Source organism: Pleurodeles waltl, chromosome 3_1 (genome assembly GCF_031143425.1).
Source record: "Pleurodeles waltl isolate 20211129_DDA chromosome 3_1, aPleWal1.hap1.20221129, whole genome shotgun sequence".
NCBI lineage: Eukaryota > Metazoa > Chordata > Amphibia > Caudata > Salamandridae > Pleurodeles > Pleurodeles waltl.
Genome location: NC_090440.1, coordinates 1,559,663,320 through 1,559,684,159, shown reverse-complemented (window position 1 = coordinate 1,559,684,159; position 20,840 = coordinate 1,559,663,320). Strand labels below are relative to the sequence as shown.

The 20,840-nt window shown below is 46.1% G+C and overlaps 1 long non-coding RNA gene across 4 annotated transcripts in view; it reads left to right on the top strand.

Moving 5' to 3' along the window:
* Positions 1 to 20,840, top strand: part of LOC138285347 (uncharacterized) — a 261,363-nt gene that overhangs the window by 150,443 nt on the left and 90,080 nt on the right. For 2 of the 4 annotated variants that reach the window (XR_011201569.1, XR_011201572.1), the window contains one exon: positions 762 to 1,184. The exons of the other annotated variants lie outside the window; for them this stretch is intronic. This is a non-coding gene — a long non-coding RNA (uncharacterized lncRNA). Of the gene's footprint in view, positions 1 to 761; positions 1,185 to 20,840 lie in introns of those variants that run through there. 4 annotated transcript variants of the gene reach the window in all.

Here is a 20,840-nt window from a genome sequence, read left to right as displayed (position 1 = left end):
CAACCATTTCAGACGTGAGTATGAATGACACAAATCCACTGACAACTGTACCTGTAGTGATAGAAAGGTATTACCTTACGTCAGGTAATGTATGAGTGAGTTATAAATGAAACAGGTGATGTGACAAATGCAAAACAACTAATGACCAGAGCAATGCACTATTTCCTCATAGTGGCAACAGCAGTCTAATGGCAGCAAGAGTCATTTTTTTCTCCCATGCACACCACTCGGGTGCCCAGTTACGTCACTGGCACACCTAATGTCACCTTGAGTGGCAGTGCTGTTCCTGGCACTGCGCCGTCTGGTGTCTGCTGCTGGTACGGCAACACTGCTGAGGCTGGAACTGTCCTCAGTGTCCCCCAGTGCTACCTCACTTGGAGTGGCTGATCTTTGTCCCATTATGTGTTCTATCACATTCGTGATCTGAAGCTATGTGCAGCCTCCACTTGCGCAGCCACTGCACGACAGGCAATCAATGCAGTGGAATTTGCCATCCTGTTAGAGGACCTGCAGTAGCTGCCAAACATTGTCCGTAATCTGTGCTCCTGTCTGCGCCGGCTCACCCTCTCATGGCGCAGCTCCTGGCAGAGGTCACGGACAGCACTTGTAAGGTCCCTGGTGTCCTGTGAAGCCTGCACTTGTCCCTCACGCAGCTGTACAATATTGCCATTGAGTGCGTCCAGTTGGCGATGCAGGCCCATTATGTTGCGGTTGTGTTTGCACAGGTTTCGGTCTAAACTAAGGATCCGCTTATTTTGCAGAAGCTGCTGCTGCAACATAGCAGCTTCAAGGCCGCTTAATAAGGAGGGACCCTCACCTGCCTCATGATGTTGTGCCCGGGACTCCGTCGCAATCCTGCGTGGTTGGCTGACCCCTGCCCTCCGGAATCTGGCTGCGCCTGTCTGGTGCTGATGATGTACTTGGCCCTTCTTGCTGCTCATCAGAGTCGTTGCTGAGCTCTGGCAGTGGCAGTGCCCTGGGCCTGCGTCGGACAGTCGACATGTGGAGCGACCCACTGGTGTTGGAATCTGAGGGCTGATGGGTGTCTGTCTCTCCTACACATTTAGATGGTGTGGCTGCTGGGCCTGGCCCACCTGCAACAACAATATGCAGCATGTCAGTTCTGTATGGTACATTATCTGTCAGACAATGGCAATAAAGGTACAGGTACTGCTCTACAGGGTGTTGTGTGTGTTGTGTTACTTTGGGTGTCACTATACTTAATTACATTGTTGTGCTACTTTCAGTACTAGTTTGTGGACTCACACTCCCATAATGCATTGTTGTGCTGCTTCTAAGATGTGGACTGGACTACTTCACACACTGTTTCACATTACATGCTAATTCCTTAGGGGCTTCTGTGCATATACATATACAATATTGCGCCTACCTTGGCTGGTACTCGGTGTGCCGGAGGTGTCGATGTCTGTGACCCCAGTCACAGCTTCAGGGAGGAGTGTGGACTCCACTAGTTCCTCCAATGGTGTTGATGGTGCCTCTGTTGGTGGTCCGCCTCCTGTTCCCCTGGCCTCCGCAAGTCTCCTTGCCACCCTCTCCTTTGCACGGGAGCGCAGGTCGTACCACCTTTTTTTGATCTCTTCAATGGAGCGCTGTGCCACTCCAATGGCGCAGATTTTGGACTGTATGTCCAGCCATAATCTCCTCTTTTTACTCTCAGGCACCTGGAGTGAGCTTTTTCCAAACAGGCGGTCATGGCTCCTCACCACCTCCTCAGTTAGAACCTCAAGCTCCTGTTCGCTGAATTTCAGCTTGTGCTTCCTTTCAGCCTTCTCCTGTGCTTGGCCTGGGGTGTCCATCCTGGCTCAGGTGTTCTTGCTCCTTCTGAGTGCTGCTCTGTGTGGCTAGGCTGCTCTCTCTCAGGATGCTGGTTTGGGTGTGGTACCTGAAACTGCCAGGGATGACTCATTTCCTGCTAGTGATGTCATCAGGCTCCTCCAGGTGTGCATTCTCAAACTTTCTCACATTTTGCGATTTTTTACCGAATCGCAAAAAAATCGCAATTTGCATTATTCGGTAAATGGGCCTCGCAAACCACAAATAGTGATTTTTAAGAAATCGCTATTTCCGAATCGCAATTTCGTTACATGGCCAATTGCGACTCGGAATATTTGCGATTCGCAAGCTCCAGTTTTCATACATATGGCCCTCAGTGGTATCTGAGGTCAGCTGACTTGCGTGGCTCACACCAGGTATTTTGACCCAGAATCATTTGGAAAACTAAAACTTTCACTGAAAAAACACATTTTCTTCACATTTCTGTGTTGAGAAGTTCTGGAATTATCAGGCAGTCACAAATATTTTACCAGCCGGCATTCCACCAAATCTACAGATACAAATAATACCTTACTTCTGTGGGTTTGCCTTGTCACCATGACAGAAAATGGCCCAAAACACAAAATGGACAGCCCAAATTGGGTAGCTCGAGATTTTGGACCCTAGCTCAGCCAGCATCTAGGGAAACCTAGCCACTTTTGAAGCATTTTTGAAAACTACACACCTACGTGTCTCCAGGGTGGGCTGGCCTGCATGGCTTACACAATGCTTTTCAACCCAGAATCCCTTCCAAACCTCAAAATGTGAATAAAAAAATTATTTTACTTACATTTCTGTGATGGGAAGTTCTGGAATCTAATGGGACCCACAAACCTCCTTCCACCCAGTATTTCCCCAGGTCTCCCATAAAAATGGTACCTTACTTGTGTGGATGAGCCAAGTGCTCATGACAGAAACAGCTAAAAATGGACTCTGCACATTTTTCCATCGAAAACTGACCTTTTTTTCCAAAGTGAGAATCTCGTGATTTTGGACCCTAGCTCAGCTGGCACCTATGGAAACCTAGGCAACCTGTACACTTTTGATAACTAGACACCTAAGGGTATCCAAGGAAGACTGATTTGTGTGGCTTACACTACATTTTTTGACCCAGAATCACTTGCAAACCCCAAACCTTGACCAAAAAACACATTTTTCTCACATCTCTGTGATGGAAAGCTCTGGAATCTGTGAGGTGTCCCAAATGTCTTTCTACCTGGCATTCCCGCAGTTCCCATGATGTAAATTGTACATCACCTGTGTGGGTAAACCTAGTGCTTGCTGCAGAAAATGGCTGAAAACGCAACATGGACGCAGCACATTTTTCCACCAAAAATGGACTCTTTTTTCCAAAGTGGACAGCTTGAGATTTTGAACCCTAGCTCAGCCGTCCCTATGGAAACCTCGCCAACCTAACAAAAATTGAAAAGTAGACACTTAGGGGTATCCCAGGTTGGCTGACTTATGAGGCTCATGCCACATTTTGTGGCCCAGAATCACTTCTAAACTTCAAACGCTGACTAAATAAACACATTTTCCTCATATTTCTGTGATGCAAAGTTCTGGAATCTGCAGGCAGTCAAAATGTTTCTACCAGCCAGCTTTCCTCAAGGTCTCCCAATTGAATTGGTAACTCATTTGTGTGCATAGGCCCAGTGCAATGCAAAATGGACGTACAGCATTTTTCCATCAAAAACTGACCCTTTTTTAACAATGGGTGTAGCTCGAGATTCTGGACTCTAGCTCAGCCGGCACCTAGGGAAACCTAGCCAACCTGTACAATTTTGAAACCTAGGCACTTAGGGATATCCAAAGTGGTCTGATTTGCGTGGCTCACACCACGTTGTTGGGCGCAGAATCTCTTGCAAACATCAAACTTTGACTAACAAAAAACATTTTCCTCACATTTCTGTGATGGAAAGTTGTGGAATCTGCTCTAACTCACAAAATTCCTTCCTCGTGGCATTCTCCAAGGTCTCCCAATAAAAAATGTACCTCACTTGTTTGGGTAGGCCTAGTGCCTGCAACAGGAAATGGCCCAAAATGCAACATGGATGCGCCACATTTTTCCACCGAAAGCTGACTCTTTTCCGTTGTGGGTAGCTCGAGATTTTGGACACTAGCTCATCTGGCACCTAGTGAAATGTAATGTAAATGTAATGCTATTTGAACTGACATTACAGTGCAGTGCTAAGATTCATGATTGTTCTGCACTTTAAAAAAAGCATAGGACACTTTTTGAATAATGTATTTGCAATTATATATGTATTTGATATGCATATGGTTTGAAGAGTTTAAAGTATTGTGATGACTTTATCACTGTGATACACAAATAGTGACAAATGTGCATGCACTATAGAACAATGACAATAATACATAAACATACACATGTATTTATACAAAACAAAGAAATAGACCATTGGAACAGTTATGCAGATGAAGATATAAAAAATCAGGGATGTTATTAAGAAGAAAAAAATTCTAATTATTATAAGAATCTTTTAAAATTATTATAATATAGATTGCACTTTGTTAAATTGGTGAAATTATCACATATTTATAAAGAAACATCAGCTGTCATTCTATAAAAAATTTCAAAAAATGTCATGCATTTATTATTTTTTGTTGTCTCTAAAAATATTGGTTGTGGAATGCTTTTGTTAAAGCATTTACCTATTGAACAGTTGCATACGTAAAGGAACTAATGTACCCATGTGTGTTTCCTTTAAGTTAGAGGATGGGAGTTGTGTTGTGCCTCTTTCTAAATTGCACTTGCACTTTGTCTATTTTCATGGCCAGTCAAAGGCTGCGGCTGAAGTGCTTCACCATGACACAGGAATAAGATCCTATCTCACATAAAAGTAAATAAAGTATGGAAATGAACCTGAATGTGCCACCATCTTCTGTGATCTCTGTGTCTGTGTGGCTTATGAAGGGGTACTGCGCCTCATTGGAGAGATTTAGGTGATTATAAGACAATAATTAGTGTGGCTGCTGGACCGCATTGGTGTGCACCTGGAAGAGAGATGAAAGTGACTCTGGCGTTCAGAGGATTACGAGAGGAACATTGTATGGCTCAGCTTTGGGGAGTACAAAAGCAGCAATGAGACTTGCGGTAAGCGGGGATTTGCAGAAGTGAGGGTTAGGCCGATCTATGGGTCTCAGAGGGGGTGTAGTGGATGGGCAGGTACCCACACTTTAATCTGTAATCCAGGTGTGCTGCAAGTATATTGGCAGGAAAAAAAACGGGGATCCCTGATTTGCACCATTTTGAATAATTTCTTTCTCATGTAGAAATTATCCAACAGATAATGTTACAAGTGCAGAGAGTCTCCGTAGATTTGAAACTTTTTACCATAATCACAAACTGTGTTGTGACAGAGTACGGAGAAAAGTGTGGAATCACAAACGTAGACTAAGTTTTGCTCTTTATGGAGCTAAATATATTAAGATTAACATCTTTTGGGGGCGTGGTTTGGCCGCAGACTCGAATGGCCGCTTGAACGAGGAGCTCCATGCGCCGGGTCGAGTCGGGGCCCATGGAGAGGGCGCTATCCTGCACAGAGAGACTCTGTCACTACGTCGGAGACGCTTGGGAGTGTCGGGCTTGACCATCAGGGGGTCCTGCAACGTGCGGTGGCCACATCAGCCATTGCTAATTAAAGGCCGGGCGCGGCCTAGCGAGACACGCTGAGCTGCGATCTTGATTTTTTAAAAGATCAGAGGGCGCCCCAGCAGAACGAGTGGCCGGGAGCGGTTCTCCCTGGTCGCGTGTGCCGGCAGGAGTCCCGCTCCCACTGCAGTGACCTGGACATCGGGAGGAGGAGGTGAGGAGTGCATGCCCTCCCCCTCCATGTGGAAGAAGATTTGATGGCCCGCACGCACTAGAGCGCCACGGCCCGAAGAGGGATCCCTGCGGGAGCCCGGGCACGTGGCAGAACCTGGCACAATGGAATGATCAGGGGCCTGCCAGCGGGATACAGGCACTGGCACCCCTGTTTCAAAGACTTACCTTGGCGACTAGAAGGGGCGCATTTCAGAAACGGTGAGCAGGAGGGAGGAGTGCTACCTTGCTCAAAGCCCCTCAGATGGGGGCCGGAGCCAGACTCAGGAGATCCAACAGAAGGGTTTCCACCCCCGAGACGTGTCTGATTTCTCTAGAGGGGCATTCTGTAGGGTGAGGCCCACCTACCTCCCTACAACGGAAAGGTGACTGAGGTCCCAATCAGTCAGTCCTACTGGGGTTCCTAATTGAAGCTGCCACATCTCCACCCTCTCTTCTTCCGCCCCGGTTATAGCTTGATGATTGGAGCTGGGCCCAGAATCAGGAAAGATTGACCCCAACAGCCCTGAAAGAGGGGTTCACCACCACTCGGATTGCTTGCAGGTGGAGGGGAGGGCGCAACCTCGTGTTGGGAGCTGTACCAGTAGACACATGACTCCTACATCGAGGGTAACATTTCTCTTGGATCCAACCTGCTTGGTTGATCCCATGCGACGGCCACAGCCCCGGAAGCCTTGACGGCTACGCCAGTCATTCATGCTCCTACAGCTGGATCAGGGTTCAGTAGCTGCATCTTCACCAGGTGATTCCTCTCTAGGAACTTCGCCACCTTGGGGCAATGCCAAGCGGGAAGTCCTCCGGCAAACACTCCTGTCAACTGTTATTTTCCGAGGGCATTGCACAACCAAAAACCATGGCAGCGCAGTCAGCCCCTCCATGCCCTGCGTCCTTGCCAGCTGAATCCCACTCAATGGAGATGACGGACCGCATACTGCATGAGATCACCTTTTGGAGGCAATGGATGCAAAGATCTTGGACATGACAGTGGCCTCTACCTCTATATTGGCTGACAGTGCCGGTTTCCAGGAGACGGCGACCGACTTAGACCGACGCCTCACGACGGTGCAGGACCAGGTTGCAGCGCTGCTCAACCAAGTGACAGATTTAAGATCTCTGCGAGCGAAGGCCATTGACCTGGAGGATAGGCTTTTTGGAATCCCGAAATACAAGGAGGGTTCCGATATAAAAAAAAGAAATTCTCAAAAATCTCCTGCCCCAGCTCATGGGCCTGGTTTTTTCACCGCCACTGGAGTTCCAAGAGTACACAGGATTGGCCCTTTACATAAAGTGACCCCCGACAAGCCTCGTCCCATCATCGCTTGTTTCCTGCGCCATGAACAGGCCCGTCAGACCATTTCGGCAGCAAAGTACCAAGGCCCGTTTTCTCCAGAGGGTCACAAGATTAGGGTGGCGGCAGATTTCTCCAGACTAACAAATGAAAAACGGAAGGCATTCCTGGCCCTACGCCCGCAACTCAGGAACCTGGATGTTGAATATGGTCTTTTTGAACCGGCTCGCATGTAGATCACATGTAACGGCAAATCCAGGGACTTCACTGAACCTGGCTCCTTCCTGGATGGCCTGGTTTCACACCCTATGGACTTCACTACAATGCATTCAGACCCGGATACCTTCGCTCCTGGAGATCTTTCCTCAGCATCGCCCCCTCAAAAGAGAGGCAGGGTTTATGACTGCTCACTCAAATCACAGGAAGGTCATGATCATACCCTCCAAGTGGTGATAGACCATACCTAGGACCAGGGCTGAGTAAAGTCCCACTCCCCCTTGAAACCAGTGCTCGAAGAGCACCCGTAAGGTTGGACCACATGGTGCTTTGATGACTTCTCGCTCTATGCCCAGCAATGAGTTCTTCCTCATCAGACAGCTAAGTGCCATATTAGACTTTCACTGTCATTGTCTTTCTCCTTGGTTGGGAAGGGCCGGGTAGGGGTCTGGGCCAGTACATTGATTCCACGCTCAGGCTGTGACTGCTGTGGTTTACATCTGTTCTAGGACCAGCTGTGCAGCCGGCCTCATTGTAATCATTTTGCCGTCTTGGGGGTAACATCATAGTTAAAAACACTGGGTAGCAGTGGATATTAAGGAATTGTTATAGGGCTATACAGTATGTTTTGTGATGCAGCCTGTCTAGAGTTCATTATTCGTTATTACATTTTTTGTATAGTATTGATAACATTACGCATCTCATATGCTCTACCTCTGGCCATGGGATGTGATCTCACCATCAGGCACCCCCAGCTCTTTTTAGTATGTCCCACCCCTCGTGCCTTTTCTCCCATCTACCCTGTGTATTCATGATTATGGAGAGCCACGGCGAGGCATGACCCCAGATGATTTCTGGTAATCTACACGCCTCGGGCTCTGGGAAGTTTCATACCCCCTGTTCCTATTCTATCGTCCCCCACTCGCCAACTTGAAGGGATGTTCTGACGGCATAAGTCAATGGACCTTTGTCCTCACTCTGCATTCTTTTTTTCGATGTCCACCTTCCTCTTCCCAGATACTCCCTAGGATGCATTGTGCGCCTATTCCTGTCCCTGTGGTTTTGGGGCCCTCGCTCTACCCCCCCTTGATGCTTCTGAAGGTGACTGTCGTGCTATCCATGGTCCCCCAGGAAGGTCCCGTTGGCGATGCGGGCCCTGCTATGAGATAACAAGGTCCTCACCCTCTCTTTTTGCCAAGGTAGGCGTTGGGAACTATATCATGCCTACCTATATGAGTGGACGATGAGACTACAGCCCTCGCCTCTATACCTTTCTAGTTATGTCCCCTGTTAGGTCCTGTCATATAATTATGTCTCACTCCCTATCTCTCAGCATTATTGGTCAATGGGGCTTCTTGGTGGCCCGATCAGGTCATATACCAATCCCTCTGTTCCCCTCCTGCCTCCCCTTACGCTCGCCTGGCACGCGGATCTTACAGGTCCCGACCCGCAGTTTAGCAGGGCCTTCGGTGGTGAGATACTTTCTCGCTCTTTGTAGTTTTCGTTATCTCTCACTTTCTTTATATTCATTTATTCCCTTTTCCTCTTTCTCCATCTTTTCATCTACCTTCCTCTCTCTCCTGAGCCTGTCCGTCTTTACATTTCCTCTCCCTAACTAGGTGCCTAGTTTCTCTCTTTATCTATTCCTTTCCCTACTCCTCTTGCATCTCTCTCCCCCCTCCTTGCTCTTCTGTTTTTGACTCCCTTCTATTTTGTGGCCGAGGATTTCCCCATATTTCCCCCTTACCTTACCTATTTGTTCCTTCCCAGCACACGAGAGCTCGGGGCTTCTCTACTTCTAGTCCATTCTCCCACTCATTTTATCAACGATCACGTGGTCCCTTGCCCCTCTTTGAATAGGTTCATACCACGCTTCATAATGGGGTCGACGACCCCGCTCATGGTTCTCCCTTGGAATGTACATGGTATGACGCACTACATCAAGCGGTAGAAGATCCTCTCTTATCTCCAGTCCAAAAGAAGTAACATTGCTTTATTACAGGAAACACATCTCTCCCCATCAGAATCTGAAAAACTCCATCGAGATTGGGTGGGCAAGATGCTTTTCAGCAGAACGCCATCCGTGCACAATGAGGCGCAGGGTTCAGGGCAGAAATGCAGGGTTGCGATACTTATATGTTGATCCCTGCAGTTCAGACTTCTTAAGACATGGTGTGACCCAGAGGGGCGTTACGTCCTCGCCAAGCTTGACCTGGGCTCTTCTACAATCTGTGTTGGTACTATCTACGCTCTCACGGGCTTCAAACGTTCTTTTTTCCTTTCTCTTAATCAACTATTGACTGAGATAAGTGCCTCCCATTACCTGCAGGTTGGGGACTGGAACTTGGTGCAGGATAGCATCTTGGATTGGGCAAGTGGCCTCGATGCGGGCAACAATGCAGATCGGGCCCTCCTACGCGACGTTTTATTAGCCGCTCAACTCCGTCAAAGGGAGGCGGCACTGGCCATACCAGCCCTACGCAGACCTGACAGCACGCTCATTACCCATCCGCAGGATATCGCGGAGGAGTTTGGGCATTTTTACCAAACGCTATACACCCCAGAAATAACTGAAGACACTGATCGCCTGGACGCCTTCCTTAAGAGGGCAAGTATACCATGCCTTTCGGATGAGGGTAGAGCACTTCTGGAGGGTGCCATCCGGAAAGAAGGAGATACAGCAGGCGATAGCTAACCTACCATACCACAAGGCACCAGGGGAAGATGGGTTCACATCAGAATTCTATAAATGGATGGGTGCAGATACCGTGGATGCCCTATATGAGGCATTTCAGGGGCTGATCAGACGGGTTCTTTACACCCTCTCTCCAACAAGGCCTCCATTGTAGTTCTACCCAAGCCAGGTAAGGGCCCTCTTCTTTGTGGTAGCTATCATCCCATATCTCTACTCAATGGAGATATCAAGATCCTGGCAGGGATCTTGGCAACCCGTCTCAAGAAGGTCACCCCCGCTCTGGTTCATCATACTCAAGTTGGCTGTGTACTGGGTGTTCATTGAGAAATCATCACCGCACGCTTCTCCACGCCATCTGGTCAGCTCAGGAGTCACGAAAGGAGGCCCTTGCCCTTTCGCTCGACGCCGAGAAGGCGTTCGACCGAATAGAATGGTGGTATCTCTTCGAAGTACTAAAACGCTTTGGTCTGGGGACTAGCTTTATAGACAGAGTGCGCTTGTTGTATGACTCCCCGACGGCCCAGGTAAATTGCGGAGGGTTCTTCTCGGATGCTTTCTTGGTCAATAGAGGGACCCGTCAAGGCTATCCTCTGTCCCCGTTATTATTTCTCCTAGCCGTAGAACCATTAGCGGCAACAATTCGCAATTCCAATCTTATATCCGGAATATCAGTCTTAGGTGGCAGTTCTACCATCTACTTATATACGGATTACATTTTAGTCACTCTCACTGACTTGTCCAACTCCCTTACAGCCCTCAGAGATATCATATCAGAATTTGAGCATCTTTCGGGCTATCGAATCAACTGGGATAAGAGCGAGGCGCTCCCCTCATCCCCAGTAACGGTAAGTACTTCAGTTCAGGGACTCTCAGTTAAGTGGAAACAATCACGTCTTCATTATTTGGGCATTGACATTAACAGAGGTTTGGATAAAATGGTGGCAGACAACTTGGACCCATTGCTTAGTAGTATGAAATGGGACTTTGAGAAATGGTCCCATCTGGGCCTTTCTATGTGGGGCAGAGTGCAGGCAGTACGAATGCTGACCTTTCCGTGATTTCTGTATGTCCTGGGCATTCTACCTTTACGAATACCCTTGTCTTTCCTCTGAGAGATAGATCGTCGTATTCGGGCTCTTGTCTGGGGGACCATGCGTCCACTGTTACCTAGAGCCGCTTTGCTCGCCAGACGTGAGTATGGGGGTTTGAGTCTCCCCTCAGTGGATCATTACGTCTTAGCATTATACCTTTCGCAGTTGATCTTCTTCCTCCCGGGAATACAGAATCTGCCACTTTGGGTGAAAGTAGAGCAGACACTCTCGCACTCCGCGTCAGGACTCCAGGTGCTCTATACTGTGGGTCCGACATCCCACCGAACTACCAATCCCAGGATTGGGGCCATGCAAAATGCATGGTGACAGCAGACCGCTTACTGAAGGTGGACCCCCAAATACATGATAGGGCACAAATATGGGGCAATAAAGGTTTTCAGATTGGGGGGCAGACTATTTTTTGGAAGGAGTGGTGTTCGAGAGGTCTCGAGAGGGTGGATCAGTTCCTAACGGGGGATAGATTCAAGTTGTTCTCGGAACTCAGAGAGGAATTCGGTCATCCCGAACATCACTCGTGACGTTTTATACAGCTTAGGCATTGTTTGGTGAGACGACTAGGGAACCCCCCCTCAGCGACTTCCGCAATCCCTGATACTCCATTATCTGGAAACTTGGGGCTTTCTAAGGGGTGCTATATCGGGACTGCAAGCATTGCTGAACTGACACATCTTTCACTCCCCCTTTCCCTCAAAAATAAATGGCAGGCATGCCTGCAGGTCGAATATGAACTAGAGGAATGGGCAGACTTAATTGAGGCCAGGAACCGTGGAGCACGGGAGCCCGCTTGAAATCCAGCCTTTTTAAAATGTTACATGAATGGTATTGGACTCCCCAGAAACTGCACACTGCAGGGTTATTGTCCCACGCCTCCTGCTGGAGATGCCCTCACATCCGCTGTGACCTGCCACACATTTTGCACAACTGCCCGGTTATTCAGCCTTTCTGGCAATCAGTGGGGGACACCCTCAGGGAAGTGTTTCCCTTACCGTCATCCCTCACCCCCCCACTGCTGCATGACACCCGAGACCTCTACGATCTCTCCCGACCACAACATTGTCTATTGCACACTGCACTGGCCACAGCTAAGGTGTGTATCCTCAGGCATTGGCGTGCGGCAACCGCCCCCTCGCATGGGGAATGGATTGCTGCAATGTATCAGGCAGCTTCCTACGAGTGACTCATATATGACTTGCAGGCTAGAGCTGACGTGTTTCTACAAATGTAGTCGCCCTTTCTCTCTGGGCCAATGAGCTGAATATTCAATACGGAGATAGCAACACACCCAACCGAGTGGGGCTATACCTATCCGGTGTGTCAACTATCAGACACCAGTGTATTATTGCCTCTCTCTGTTTACTGTCGACCTCAGTTGAGTGCAAGCACTTATCCCCACCTGCTCTCTAATCGAACATATCAAGACTGCGCCGACCACTTTCCTCATCTCTCCCCCCTTTTTTTTTCTTTTTCCTTTTTCCTTTAACTCTTTATTCCCTCCGCTACTCTCACTGTCTATTTTGCCCCCGTCAATCCTCCTTGATAGCGCCTCCTGTCCCCTTCCCATCTGTGGTATTCCCCTCTCTCCCTCGGTCACCGCCACCACCATTATCATTCTTAACCCCAGTCTCATCCTCATCTATGTCTTCGCTCCCTTTCTTCCTACTATTACTCTTGTTCTTTCTCTCATCCCCCCTACCCTTTTCCCTCTCACTGATACCCTCTCCTCTTTCCACCTCTCCTGTTTCCTCTCTTATTGTTAGTTCCTAGCTAGGTTCCTCTTTACTTGCTTTCCCAGCTTTGTCTATACCTTCTTCCTCAGATATTCCCTCTAATACCACGATGTAGCTCACGCTAATTCATATCGACGCCCAGAAGCACCTACCCTCCTTATTCGAGTTGCTATTACCAGGGCATCATTTCATCTATGTTCATCCCCTTTTCTGCCCCCTCTTAGGTCCCCCCTCTCCTCCTATCAACTGTTATATTTCACTCCCCCTTGCAACCCACTGGGGTCATCATTCCTCGTCTTCAGCTTGTGTTTCTTGCCTGGAGGCCCTATAGCGTTGTCTTTTATCCATAATTTACTATTCATGAGCGACATCCCAATGCTCCCCATCCTCCTACTTTCAACTCAGGCGGGGATACTCGAACTCTGGAACACCTAGAGGAGGGAGGGCTTGGAATGGCAGGTTTGTTAGTTTGTTAGGAATATTTGTAATCAAGTTTATTAATTGGGCCTGAGGAGGGACAGAGGGGGAGCACCACTGTAGCATTGTAGCACTGCATTATTATTACGATATTAAGTTAGATATATTTCTGCATCATTGTATTGTGATCAGATATTACTGTATTGGTGTACTCGTGTGTTATAGTGACTCTCTGTGCTGTATTTTAGTGATGGCCACTTGGCTCAGATATGGACACGCAGTATCAAAGATTTTCTAGACGTTATCCTACCTCTAAATGTCTCTATTCCCTAACCTACTTGTCTTTTTCACTTTGCGTAATATTTTCAGATTTTAAGCTGTATGTTGTATAGAAATCTTGAAGGCTTGTTGTTTGCTCTTTGTATGTTGTTCTGGAATGTGGAAATAAAAAATTACAACACAAAAAGATCAACATCTTTTTGAGAAAAGTTGAACCTATGAGTGTGGAATGTCAACGTGCATCACCATGATTATGTATGTTGTTCTGGAATGTGGAAATAAAAAATTACAACACAAAAAGATCAACATCTTTTTGAGAAAAGGTAAACCTATGAGTGTGGAATGTCGACGTGCATCACCATGATTATGTATATTGGGAATTCACCAAATGTGATGCAAGATGGATGCAGAGTGGTTCACCTTTCATTTGAGAATTAACACTGGATCCCCACAAATCAATTATTACTTCTGTTGACAGAAAGCATTATCATATTACAGTACAAACTGAACTGAACTGACTTGTTGCTTAATAATATAGGATTATGATCAAAAACTGATATTCCTCCCAAAGCCTGTTCACAGTGATTATCTAAATGAAAGTGTAAAAAATAAATCCTAAATGATTCAAAGAGGTGAACTAAACCAAATTGTTTTCAGGTTCTACGTACATTGTGAAATTATATACTAGTGCAGATAAGGATTGCATTTGAACTGACTGATAAGAAACCACGGGGTTGACTAACAGGATGGATAGAATGACTAGAAGAGAAGAAGCTTTGAAAACTATGTTTGAGGAATTAATTAATGCCACTGAAAACATCGGAACAGAGAAACATAAAGAAGACAATAATCCAACTAGTTTGTTGAAAGAATTAGAAAGTGCTTGGAACAAGGAAGTTAACAAATGGTGGGAGATGGCTATACTTCAGAAATATATAGAAGTTAAACAAATTCCCAGAGGTCTGAGGATTTTTGTACTGCCAATTCTGAGTGATATGGGCTCTGACCTGTTGAAACAATGGCACACTGACACTGTAGAATGCTATATCAAATTGATGAAGACACTAATAATTCAAGCTGAGTGTCATTTACAACAAACTGTGAAATTAATTAATAAAATTGAGAACATTTTGGAACCTATGAAAAATAAGTAAGAAATTAGGAAGCAACTAAATGAGATTGAATTGAGGATTGAAAAATATGAGGGTGAAGTGCAGACCAGGAAATCCAAGAAATTCATTTGGGATAAAGTGGATTATGAAACTGGAAGAGTATGTACATTTGCAAAACAATATGATGCTTTGTATAAACAGCATACAATGGATACATTTATGGACAAAGATGTAACACCTTCAAGCATTGAGAGTTCGGGAGCAAGTTTGGGTTATGAAAACTCCTGGGTAGGAACATCAAGACTAGATTTTCCGGAGGAACTACATTTGATGATGATGCAAACAAGAAGAGGATGGCCAGGAGGAATCAACAAAGTAGTTCCAAATGTAAACGTCCCAGAAGATCCAAAAGGAAAAGGCAGAGGCAGAAGAAGGAACAACAAGAGAAACTAGACATGCATGAGAGGAGCATAGCAATTAATCTATCCTCTAAATCTTTAGAAGAACTTCTTCTGAATCTCTTGCAGAAAGGTTTTAGATGTGTACCTCTAGCCAATATGAATCACCCAAATGCAAGAATTAACCTATACAAATTTTGTAAGAAGTTAAAATTGAAAAAAAAACATAATGCAATGAGAAAAGAAAATGAATGGCAACAACAGAATAAATTTGATTCCCTTATGATGTCACAATTGCAGGTCAATGAAATAGATACAGTGTGAATTTTGTGAATTAAAGGGTATATGAACAGATCGAGCCATTAATAGTGGTTAGAAATCTAGATCCACGTTTTGTCCACAATTTCTGGCAGGGAGTAAAATTGGTGTATTTCAAGAAAGTATGACACAAGAACTGTATACAATCTATGACAAGGAGGGATGAAAGAAAATTAGTGATGTCCATATGGGAAACATAAAATAAGGATAATTGGAAGACACTAAAATAATTACAGGATGGCCAGCAAATACTTAAACCCTAAGACAAAAGGGGTAATATTGTCATCATGGATCGTGCAAAATATATTAAGGAGGCCATGAGACAGATTGGGGACAAGGAGAGCTACAAACATTTATAGAAGGACCCAACTCTTGAGGATACCATAATTTACCATCAAAAATTGAAAGGGTGGCATGAAAGAGGTGTACTGGATGATCAAGAATAGGTGTACTTGAGAAACAATCAGCCAGTAGTGCCTACCATTTATTTTCTACCTAAGGTACATAAAAATGAAAGCAATCCTCCTGGGCAACCAATAGTAAGTGCAATCGGATCAATATAGGAAAATACATCCAGGTTCATAGATATTTTCTTGTTCCCATATGTGCCATCCTTACCATTGCACATTAGAGACTCAATAGATTTTCTTAGCCGTATAAATGGTATCCCTTGGAAATGTGACTATTTGATGGCAACAGTGGATGTGGTGTCCCTGTACGTATCCATAGAACATATAGATGGCAATGGAGCCTGTAAACATTATTTGAGGACATGGCCCACTAGTCTTTTATGACAAACTGAGATGCTGCTTGAAATGTTGGAATTTAGTTTGAATCATAACACCTTTTTATTTGATAAAAAATAATATTTACAAATCTGTGGGAACAGCCATGGGTACTTCATTTGCACCAACATATGCAAATCTGTTGATGGGCTAAAGTGAATCAGAATGAATTAATGTGGCAGATGATAAAAAAGATCTTCTTGAGAAAATAGTTCTGTGGGTGCACTTTATAGACAATATATTTCTTTTTTGGCATGGAAATGAGAAAGAACGAACTGATTTTATAAAATCGTGGAAAGGAAATCCTTATAAATTGAGCTTTACATATGAAATCAATGCAACTAAAACTACATATTTGGATTTATTGGTGCACATACAGTGTAAGAGGATTTGTAGCAAGTTATGAAGGAAATCCACAAGTTGTAATGATTTACTCCATGAAAATAGTGAACACTCACAAGCTCTTAAATGGAGCATCACATATGGAGAACTGATTAGAGCCCAAAGAAATTGCTCAGAGGATGAAGTATTCATACATGAAGCAAAGGAAATATGTCAAAGATTCATTGAGAGGGGCTATCCCCAGAGTGTAGTAGAAAATGGTTTGGAGAGAGCCCGGTCACATAAAAGAGATAAATTATTGACTCCAAAGCAATCTAATATCAAAATAGAGGAACAAGGTTGAGCCTGCCATTATATCATGGAATTTGATGCTTCAAATAATTCAGTCAAACAAGTATCACAACAATTTTGGCAGGTTCTTATATTTGACATAACTATGAAACAGATATTACCAGATCACCTTATGATAACATATCAGAAAACCAGATAATTAAGACAATATTTGACAAGTAGCTGCATGTCAAAGTGTACAACGAGAAATATAACAAATTTGTTACAATGTCAACAATAAGGCTTTTGGGGGTGGCACAAGTGCAAGGCATGTCAGTATGCACGGAATATTAATACATTTAAATCACGGAATGGGAGAATGTTTAGGATTACTGATTGGATTAACCCCTTCCCCACCAGGGACGTAATGGTTACGTCCATGGCAGCGCCCGTGTGGCGCCATGGACGTAACCATTACGTCCTGGGACTGGCAGTCGGGGGAAGCGCTAGCGCTTCCCCCGAGGGCCGCCCCCCAACACCCCCAGGCCAGGGCTGAAAGGGGAATCCCTTCCCCTTTCACACACCCCCCCCTGACCCCCCCCCCCCCCCATGACGTCAGCGCGCGATCGCGCGCTGATTTCATGGAAAGGGGGAAAGACGCGCTGGAAGCCATTTGCTTCCAGCGCGTCTAAGGGAGAAGGTGAGTATTTCACCTTCGTGCAGGGTGGGGGTGCTCTGAGAGAGGCATCGAGGGAAAGGAAAGGGTTTTCCTTTCCCTCGATGTCTCTTTGAGCATTCCTGCTGCCCGATCGCGATGCGATCGGGCAGCAGGAATGCCCACTAGACACCAGGGATTTCGCTATGTGTGTGTGTTTATTAGTGTGGGGGAGCGACCCCTTGAGCAAGGGTTGCTCCCCTTTGGGGGCAAATGTATTTTGCGTCGTTTCTGCCCCCCCTGGGGGCAGATTGGCCCTATTTTTAGGCCGGTCTGCCCCCAAGGGGGGGCAGAAAGCCACTAGACACCAGGGATTTTATTGTTGATTTTTATTTTTTGTGTTGGGGGCGGCCCCTTGGGCAAGGGTCGCCCCCAGGGGCCCTCATGTATTTTTGGGCAGTTCTGCCCCCCTTGGGGGCAGAGAGGCCTATTTTTTTTAGGCCCAAGGGGGGCAGAATCCCAATAGCGCCAGAAATAGTATGAATGTATGTGTGCTTTGTGTTGGGGGGTGGCCCCTTGGGCAAGGGTCGCTCCCCCCGGGGGCGCAATGTATTTATCATAGTTTCTGCCCCCCTTGGGGGCAGATTGGCCCTATTTTTAGGCTGATCTGCCCCCAAGGGGGGCAGAAAGCCACTATACACCAGGGATTTTATTGTTGGTTTTTATTTTTTGTGTTGGGGGGCGGCCCCTTGGGCAAGGGTCACCCCCAGGGGCCCACATGTATTTTTAGGCAGTTCTGCCCCCCTTGGGGGCAGAGAGGCCTATTTTAATAGCGCCAGAAATATTATGTTTTGTATGTGTGCTTTGTGTTGGGGGTTGGCTCCTTGGGCAAGGGTCGCTCCCCCTGGGGGGGCAAAGTATTTATCGTCGTTTCTGCCCCCCTTGGGGGCAGATTGGCCTTATTTTTAGGCCAATCTGTCCCCAAGGGGGACAGAAAGCCACTAGACACCAGGGATTTTATTGTTGGTTTTTATTTTTTGTATTGGGGGGCGGCCCCTTGGGCAAGGGTCGCCCCCAGGGGCCCACATGTATTTTTGGGCAGTTCTGCCCCCCTTGGAGACAGATAGGCCTATTTTTTTTAGGCCTGGGGCAGAATCCCAATAGCGCCAGAAATATTATGTTTTGTATGTGTGCTTTGTGTTGGGGGTTGGCCCCTTGGGCAAGGGTCGCTCCCCCTGGGGGGGCAATGTATTTATCGTCGTTTCTGCCCCCCTTGGGGGCAGATTGGCCTTATTTTTAGGCCAATCTGTCCCCAAGGGGGGCAGAAAGCCACTAGACACCAGGGATTTTATTGTTGTTTTTTTTTTTATTTGTGTTGGGGGGCGGCCCCTTGGGCAAGGGTCGGCCCCAGGGGCCCATATGTATTATTGGGCAGTTCTGCCCCTCTTGGGGGCAGATATGCCTATTTTTTAGGCTTTTCTGTCTCCAAGGGGGGCAGAATCCCCATAGCGCCAGGGATACTATATGTGTGTGTGTGTGTGCTTTGTGTGGGGGTGTGGCCCCTTGGGCAAGGGTCGCCCCCCCCAAAGGGTGCAATGTAATCTGGGCGATTTCTGCCCCCTCCCCTTGGGGGTAGATTGGCCTATTTTTTTTTAAGGCCCATCTTCCCCCAAGCAGAGAAGACTAGACACAAGGGAAAATGAAAAAATGGTTAGTGGCGGAGTGTTTGTCAACTGGCGAAGTATTTGCTTTTATGATAATAACAGTTTTTCTCCTTTTTGTTCTAGTTCAAAGCTTTTGCTGACTTTGCTGTGGCTTGTTGCAGTTTTGGCAGTAGTTGTCCTGCGGTTTGCGTAGTTGCATGTTTTAGGTAAGTAAATAAATTTACTCCAAGTGAGTATTGTTGCAATGCATGAATGACATGTTTGTAGGTGGTGTACTGAATGCAGGATTGTATGTGAAATTGTCCTTAGAGTTATGCACAATGATTATTGTGTTGTCTTATGTCTAATTTGCTTTTTAAAAAAATCTTTTTAGTGTGATATCGTTGGTGATTGCTGTGGCTGTGCAGAGTAGTTGCTGGTGAGTCAAGCTTTTTCAGGCAAGTGAGCAGCATAGTTTTTGAGTTTATAATTCTTAGTGATAAACCTATACTTTGTTACTTATCTTACACAGTGCTGGTTGTTGGTGGTGTATTTGTCCAGTTAATTTTTGTAGGAAGGATCATGGCTAGCCGTAGGATGACCGCTCAGCAGGTTGTTAGTGTGCTTTTTGAGTCATCTTCTGACCATGAATATGAGACTGACTCTGCATCTGAGGCAGAGGAGGAAGTGCAGGATTCTGGAAGTGAATTTTCTGTCAGAGATGAATCATCTGATGATGAAGCCACTCTCAGTGCTGATGAAGGGCCTGTTTTAGAGGAGGACAGTGATGTGCCAATGGTGCAGGAGCCAGCGTCTGAAAGGCTTCCCATTGGAAGACCTGACGCATGGGTTGCACCAAACATGGAGCAGCCACAGTTGCCTGCGTTTACTGGTTTTCCAGGGTGTCGAGTTAATACAGAAAACTTTTTGCCCGTCAACTTTTTTGAGTTGTTTATGGACGATATATTTTTGGAAGAGATTGTTGAGCAGACTAATTTGTATGCAGAGCAGTTTTTGAGGGACAACGCTGCCAGACTTAGGCCACACTCTAGAGCTAGCCGGTGGATTCCCACAAATCTGGAAGAGTTGAAAAAGTTCTTGGGTTTAACTTTTTTGATGGGGCTGATAAGGAAGCCATCGCTGTCTTCATATTGGTCTACTAGTCCCTTGATGGCAACTGCTATATTTCCTGCCATCATAAGTCGTAACCGGTATGAGCTTCTTCTTCGGATGTTGCATTTTGTAGATAATGCTTTAGCCTTGCCACGAGATCATCCTGATTCTGACCGTCTTTTTAAGATTAGACCTGTCCTTGATCATTTGGTAGATCGGTTTTCAGAGATCTATGTTCCAGGGAAAGAAATATCTGTAGATGAGTCTTTGGTCCTGTTCAAGGGTCGTTTGGTTTTTAGGCAGTACATTCCTAGCAAGAGGGCACGGTATGGAATTAAATTGTATATGCTGTCAGAAAGTAGTACAGGATATGTTTATAATTTCCGGGTCTACACTGGTAGGGATTCCAATATTGACCCCCCTGGTTGTCCTCCCACTTTTGGAGTTAGTGAGAAAATTGTGTGGGAACTTGGTAGACGACTGTTTAACAAAGGTCACCATTTATATGTAGATAACTTCTACACTGGAGTTCGGTTGTTCAAGGAGTTGTTCAGAGTGGACACTGTTGCTTGTGGCACAATCCGCTCTAATCGGAAAGGCTATCCAAAAGAGCTTGTCTCTAAAAAACTTGAGAAGGGACAGTGCAGTGCCTTGCGGAATGATGAGCTGCTAGCTCTGAAATTTGTAGACAAGAGGGATGTATACATGCTAAGCACCATCCATGATGAGAGTACTTCACCTGTGGCTGTTTGGGGTCAGGTTGCCGAAGTGCGCAAACCTGTGTGCATCTTAG